This window comes from Pempheris klunzingeri, chromosome 7 (genome assembly GCF_042242105.1).
Source record: "Pempheris klunzingeri isolate RE-2024b chromosome 7, fPemKlu1.hap1, whole genome shotgun sequence".
NCBI classification, from domain to species: Eukaryota; Metazoa; Chordata; class Actinopteri; order Acropomatiformes; family Pempheridae; genus Pempheris; species Pempheris klunzingeri.
Genome location: NC_092018.1, coordinates 8007317 through 8015221, shown reverse-complemented (window position 1 = coordinate 8015221; position 7905 = coordinate 8007317).

Genomic DNA, 7905 nt, shown 5'->3' with positions numbered 1-7905 from the left:
AGAATTTCCTGCGGGCCAATGAAAATTGGACCACGGGCCGCAGTTGGCCCGCGGGCCGTAATTTGGACACCCCTGGCTTAAGCAAAGGGCTTGAATACTTCTTTCACCACTAGCTGGTGACACATTTCCAGGTGAAAAAAGGTATACAACTGTCCCTTTACAGTCATAGCGAGCTCCACATGGGATGCATTTGCTACTTCTGTGGTTTAACCAGAACAAAAACAAATCAGATTCTGTGTGTCTGATATTATAGGAAGAAATCTGTACAGCAAAACTTTTGCAAACTCCCAGAGAATTTTTCATTCATCTGCTGATGTACCTGAGATGATGAAGCATACTGCCTTGTATGTGTCATTCAATCCTTGTCGGCTACCCCCCTCTGTGCCTGCATTGATATTTACACCACGATACAGTGCAGGTTCTCACAGTGAGCCCACTCGAAAATGAGTTGTGAAAAAGTACAATATATCAACACTGCCAAAGCTTGCTGCTATCTAACCCCCCCGCTGATTTCCCAGATTATCAGGCTTCACACTGGCACCTCAGTTGTGGTAATAAACATGTGTAATGGGGGTTTGTTGGTGAGAAAAAGAACGACAACAACAGTGAGTCCAACTTGATTCTGAATTTCCTGAAGTTCAGGATATCATTTGTACCAATCAGATCAGAAATCGGGAGTGTGAGTCTAGTAACCAGATGTCTTTGCAGCTGGGTCATTGCTGGGTTTTCCTCAAACATCAAAAACAGATGGGAAGAAAAAAAGACTACAATCAAGCATGTAGAAGCCGCTGCATCTGAGGAGCCAAAAGGAAAGTATTTTACAAAATGCGGGCTTTACACTCAAGTACTTTAATCACATTGGAGACACTTTTATAGATGAGGTGTGGTGGAACTTCTGGAGAGCAGACAGGCTGAGTTACAGGCCATGGAACAAGCCATGGTGAGTTTCTGCTTTAGCGCTGGAGAGGAGATACAATAATGAGAATCATTTCCAATCATGTTGGGATCAGTAAGTCTAATTAAATATACAGAATATATACAGCATAGATCTATATGGAATGCCAACACCCCCATCAGACAATGCGTCTGCAGCTTGTTTTAGCTCTCCACAAATAAGTGTGTGATCTCAGTCATACTCCACATACATCACATACTGTGGATGTGAGAATGTAAAGTTCAAAGATCCGCAGTGGAGTCATGTTGAAGGCAGATGTTGCGCTATATATCAAGAGTTCGCGCATTACGTTCCTCCTGGGTAAGATGATAAGATGATAAGGCCAAGGCCGTCCTGCATAGGCCGGGGGGGAGAGGTAATAATCGCAGCATATAATTCAGGGTAATGAAGGCTCCGCCACTAGATCAGCCATAAAGAATGATAGGGGAGGCAGACTGGGAGCCGCTCACGCGTTTGACCTCCACTGGCACCCCTCCACCTCCTATAAATTTGTGCTATGGTCTGACTCCAGGCAAAGGGAAGGAAAAGAGGGAGACGAAAGGAAGGAGATGGACATATGTAGAGGAAAAGGAGGAGGAGGGAGAGAAAAGTGACAGAGTAAAAGAGAGAGATGGAGCACATGATTTAGCCTCAGCCAAGACACAGAGGTCAAATCTGCTTCTCTGATCTTTGGAAAAATATAGTGTACTTTTGAGTTCTTTGACACTGCTGGACCCAGAGCCGTGCTCCTTAATGCATCTAGACATGTTGGAACTCTTATGAGAGGAGAGACAGATGAAAAGAAGAGCCTCTTTGTTTAATTTCTTGTGATTGCAACAGTGTAAGTACTGTCATCTGTGAGTGACATATGAAAACATTCTCAAAATAAACTATGGCATCTATTACCATCAAACAAGGAAACATTGTGCCATCTCTCACAAAACTCTCTCCTACTCAGTGTGTCCCTCCCTCTCTGTTTTCCCTTCAGTTCATCGGTATGCAGGCAGTGTGGCGGTATACTGTGGGCAGGCAGGGCTGCGCTGTTCTCCTCTACATGTCTGCTAAATGACAGTAATTATTTTCCTGGGCTGCAGGCGACTCATGCATGTTTTATTTCCACCTCCACCTCCCCCATCTGCCTGCATGGCTATGCATGGCACACACCGTGGTGAGATGAAAAAAGAAAAAAACAGCAAAGCATTTTATTTCTCTCCATACCTCCCTATGGGTCCCCACTGGGTTCCCAAGCCTCGGTTCCTTTACTGTGGGGCCCGGTCTTTTATGGTACCGGAGGGGTTTTCACAGGGACTGACAGATGCTGTTAGGCTGGTCTCATGATGGTCTAGACACAGATAAAGAGGCCTAATGGTGGTTCGGGTACACTGGCTGCACTTGTAAGTATTTTGCCACAAAATGGCTACGGTGTTTCAATTCAGACCCAGGTGTCACTTGGAGTTGGGGGTGACATCCATCAGTGCAGTTTCTCTTGATTTCACCCAGCTTACACTGTGAAATGGCATTGCTTACCAAGCAGCCTAACCAAACATCGATCATAGTTGAAACTATAGAAAACCAACTCCTTCTGAAGTCAGGCCTGATGAATGCATCCTATTAAATCTGGAGAAGGTTGTGTCTTTTTTTCCTCTTCATGGCACCGTGTTGCGTGTCACGCCGTCCTGTGACATGCAGCTCGTTTGGTGCGACTCAGGGGATCTCTAATACCCCTGCAGCTTTCATAATGAACATGTGGCTTCTCTCTCTTGGGCACAATTTAGCGTAATTCATAAGCAGAGGACGGGGCATTAGCCAGATGGTGCTGTGGGTGGCATCCTTTCTCTGGCCATCCATTAGAGCTGCGTTGGCAACAAAATTCCAATGTGAGAAGACAGACAAGGTATCCACTTTCAGTATCCATCCAGTTGTTTGGGTGTGTGTGAGTGTGTGTGTAAACAGTGAGGGTGTTAAAAGTGGGTAACTGGGATCTCAGTAGCGTTGGTTTCCTCAGGGGACATGAGTGAAATTAGAGAAATAAATAAATACATGAATAAATTTAGATGTAATGAAAGTTTTTAGAAATGTATGTTCAGTGTCCTCGCTAATCTACAAAGTGTTTCTAAAGGAAAATTGAAAAATGTGTCAGCGTGCCACGGGGACTTGGAAAAAACAATTTATCCCAGATCAATTTAGGGCCTCAAATTACTAGTCTTTCGTCCCACCATTTGGATCCTTATTTCTCAAACAACTAAAGACCAAATGTTTTAATACCACATATTTTTGTTTAATGTAATATCTATTTTAGTCACAGAAGACCTGTACGTCCTCACAGATACTTATTGTGATTATTTTCATTTGTTTAGAGGAAACTTAAACCGTCATTAGAAACAACACGGATGATGATATTAGTCTGTTCTTAAATCTGTTCTTAAAGCTGCATAAATGAATACTTTAGTATGGATAATGGCAAAAATGAGCATCTGTAATATGTGTTGTTTGAAATGATGAACCAACACATAAGAATCACCCGACTCTGTAGTTCCAACCACCTTTATAGAAAGCATTTTAATGTCCTTCAGCTCACTGTTTTGGTTTTACTTGAAGACGTTTTTTTAGCGACTAGCTGGTGAACATAGTGCAGCATGTAGCAGATAAAGAGCCACGTATTTCACTCAAGAGTAGAAAATAATAGTAGAAATTAATAGACACCTGTTTGTTGCCATGTTAGTCATTTAAACACCAAGACTTTTCTGCTTGTTGGGGAGTGGAAAAAATAATAGAAAAAGAAGAAGAACTATTAATACAGACATACACACTTTAAAAAAATGAAGACAGATCACAGTATGATTTTACGTACCTATGTGTCATAATGGTGCTCATGTTAAAAGACGAGTCACAAGAGTGTAACAAAAATGATTATGTTTGATTTTTGTTTGCTTGGGTATTGAATTTTTGCACTGGAAATCATGGATCTCCAAATTTTGTGATTTGGTATTTTCTTAGATAAACTGAAGGACAACATGTCCATTTAATGATTGAGGCTTTATTGACAACTAAAAACAACCAAAAAGCTGTTTTGGACATTTGTGGTTTTCACAAGGCAGTGATAGAGATTTGTATTTGTTTGTGTTGGTTGATCTGACCATGCGCTACAAACTCACTTACGAAAACAAAAATCAAAAAAGGGAACGATGAACTGATGAATAAAAATCAGATGTGTATTTTAGCCAAAGATTCGTAAAAGCTACCAATTATTTCAACCTGTTCATAACTTGTGAGTGATACCTACAGACACGCACGCGCACACATAACACGTATACACGTTCTGATCAGCAACTCAGCCTTGCGTGGCTCTCACTTCGTCAGTGGAGGTGTCAGGGTCCCCATGGCAACTGTATAATTTGGCAGGCCTAATTCAATCCCAGGGGCGAATGGTGGGTCTGGCAGAGACGCAGAGGGAGAATTGGTCTGGGTCTGAAACCTATTCAAGTCAGAGCTGATGTGTTTTAGCTGCTGCATGCTCAGTCACTGAAGAGAAAACATTCTGTCTCCACTCATACCCAACTTTCGCATCCACTCTTAATCTCTTCTTTTGGCATAAGTCCTCTCTGCTCTCGCCTTCCTTTCACTCTCTCTCTGTGATTATTTTCACCATGCTGCTCGTCAAACCTCACTCCCTCTCTGTTTATTCACTTGCTTTTCAACAACTATCTTCTCTCTTCATGACCACACTTCCTTGCCTCCTTTCTTTCTCCTCACTCCCCCTCTATTTCTATCTCTCTTTCTCTTGCTTTGGTCTCTATTCAATCAATACCTCATACACTCTCAGTCTCCCCACTCTCCCCTCTCTCTCTGACATTCAGACTCGGGAACCTGATAGGATTTCATTAGTACCTCTGGATCTTGTTGTATTATTGTTATCCCTCCCTGAAGAAGACAGGGATTAGCGCTGGGGCTGGAGACAACTTAAAGTAATAAGCCTGGAGCCAACAGTCCACAATCACACATGCACAGATACAGCATACACACACACACCCACAAAAGGTGAGCAGGGAAAGGAAGGAGAGAGGAGGCGGTACAGATCCACATGCAAAAGGGAGGAGGCAGCCAGCACCCGTATTGTTATTACCGTACCAAACCAATCACACAGCTTCATACATGCAGCCTAGTGAGAGCGAGGCTCGCAGCTTGTTAGGGAGGGAACAGGGGGAGAATGATGCGTAACTCCTGTCACTGGTTCTGCATATAGAAAGGCCTGGGACTGGCCTGGGGCTATCTGTGTTTGCAGATGGGGGAGGGGAAGAAGGAAGTGGGTAGATTTGCATCCCTTTGACTCTATATCTCTAAGCACCAGAGGAAGAGGAAGAGGAAGAGGAAGAGGAAGAGGAGAGGAGAGGAGAGGAGAGGAGAGGAGAGGAGAGGAGAGGCTGTGTGAAAACACCAAAAATTATTCTGAGAAACTGTTGGTTGGTTGGTAGCTGTTGCTGATTGGTGCCGTTGAGCTCTACTCATGCAGGCATTTAATCCAATCTGATTTACATATTGTAGTGTTCGCCACAGTTGCACTTGACATAAAGTGTTTTTCACTGATACAAGCCCAGGCACACTCATGAGAGGGAGAGAGAAGATGCACTGTTCACACAGCCATGCACAGGCTCAGAGATTGGCCATTACATTGACTTGAATAGATTTCTTGTGTGCATGAATAGCCCAGTGAGAAGAAAAAAAGACTATGTTTCCTCTCCATGGGTTCATATTGATATTCATAGTGGCTCTCCACACCGAGAGCACAAATGTCACTGAAAACGGCCTTGATATATGCTCTCATTCTCTCCTCTTCCTGTCGCTCCATCCCTCTTTCTTTCTGTCTCTCTTCCCCCTTCTTTGTTCCTGTTCGACGGACGCACGGTGCCTGCTGCTGCCGGAAAGAAAAAAAAGCAGACTGGATGATGGAGTGAGTGGGGGACATCACGCTGTTACTCATTTAGGCTTTTAATCAACCAGCGATAGAATGTTAAAGCTATCTCTTCCTGTGAAGCCTGCTAACCTCGACTATGGTGATGTTTATTCCTGCAGTGAAGCCCCAGAACCTCAGTGCATGCTGCATATACTATTAAATGTCACACTACCTGGAATCTGAAGCTCTGTTTGGCACTGAGGGCTATTTTACAAACCTAAAAGAATGTGGAGGCTAGCATAAAGTCATTGTCAGCTCCAAATTCCATCTCTATGGTGTCTTTACCAAAGTTTGTAACATTTTTGCCATTGCCATATTGTAGAGTATCGAATGAAAATGCAACATGGTGTCTTGTTGTTACATGTGTGTTTTATGTCTATGAAACATAGTAGGAGAGGAAAGGAGGAGTCAAGTGGGTTTTTCCTCCATTTCTCAGCATTCATTGTGACATTATAAACACTGGCAGACAGATTTAGAGTGTTTGGACAGGCATCCGGCAGAGAGTTGGCAATAACTCTAAGAGATTAAGTGAAAGGGTGGGAGCAGTCAGGTCGCAGGTGCCTACTTTTCTGTACATTTGTTAATTGTCCTTTGAAACCATTGGATGGCAGCAATGTTGGCTCGAGTTAGTTGTTCAGGCCCGGAAGCAGAGAGAAAGTCTGTTTTTTTCTCAACTTATTGGTTTGTTTGATTATAGGATTGCTTGTAACAAAACTGAAAGCAAATCCTAACGTATACGATAGTGATATTCACGCCAGACATAAAAGGCTCTCCAGAACAAACAATAATATAGCATTAAACAACTATTTGCTATGTAAAGATTGTCAGGAAATTATTTCTATAAGACCAGAACTGTATTTTCGCTGTTAGTTCGTACCATTAATTTCCCAACACACAAGATAAACTCTCAGAGACAGAGATCTCAGTTCAAAGTTTTACTTGCAACAAGCAAGGAGTACAGGCAAAGATCTACATCTGCACTGAGCAGTCTCAGTGTCTTTCAAGCATATATAACATGTATAAGCAAAGTTCCTCCTCTCAGCAGTCCTCCGCCGCACCCTGCTCCCTCTCCTCCTTGCAGGGGAGGTTGGTGGGAGGTTGGCAGGTACGCTGACTTCTCTCCGTTCAAGGCCTTCTCCAACTCTTCTTTATCTCAAGAATGCAAGCACAGTCTGATACATCCTACGCCAACACACATCTCTTTGATCTGTGTAAAGGTCACAGCAACCATTACACAGTCCAGCATCAGGCTAAAACTTCATGATAATAAAGCATAAATGTACTAACATAAAAATGTATTAGCATAAGCGTGTCTGCACATTTTCTATTTCCTAACAAGATACAGTGGAGTAATGACCACCTAAACAGAGAATGAAGTTACACTCCCTATGATTTTGTTGTAATATGAGCTTCTTTGTCCTTTGTTTTGGTGAGTAAAACTGCCGTGTGTGCACATAACACAGCAAAACAAAGCTGAAAGAGTCAGAGCTGCTGCCCAGTGACAGACTCAGCTCAGCTACTGAGCAAACACAGTAGCACAAAAGCTAAGAAAGGTTGTCAGTTAGCAGGTGTGTAAAGAACAAACAAGATTGAGCGACCTGAGAGACCTGGTCACAGAGATTTGGCAGTGGCAGAGGGGGGTGTGAAAATGTGTTTTGGTCTGAGATTTATGAGATAAGTATCATAAAGAGAAACTTCAAAAAACTCCACATAAACTACTGATACTGAGCCTCTGCACTAACAATTACCTGTTTGCTGCAAGGTGTATTTGAAAGAGAGGAAAAAACTTTGCCACGCAAGAGCAGAGTGCAATTCAGCTAAAAAAATATGCATAAAGCAAACACTAGATGAGGCCCTGCAGAGTAGCTGCATATTTCAGGGCACAGCTCCCTCGATCTCGTGGTAGTTCAAATGACATTTGGCTGACTTGTTATACATAGCTCAATATCTTCCAATAGCTTATAATGATTACCGATATTGGAACCAATAAAACATTTGTGGGCCAGAAATTGTGAAAGAA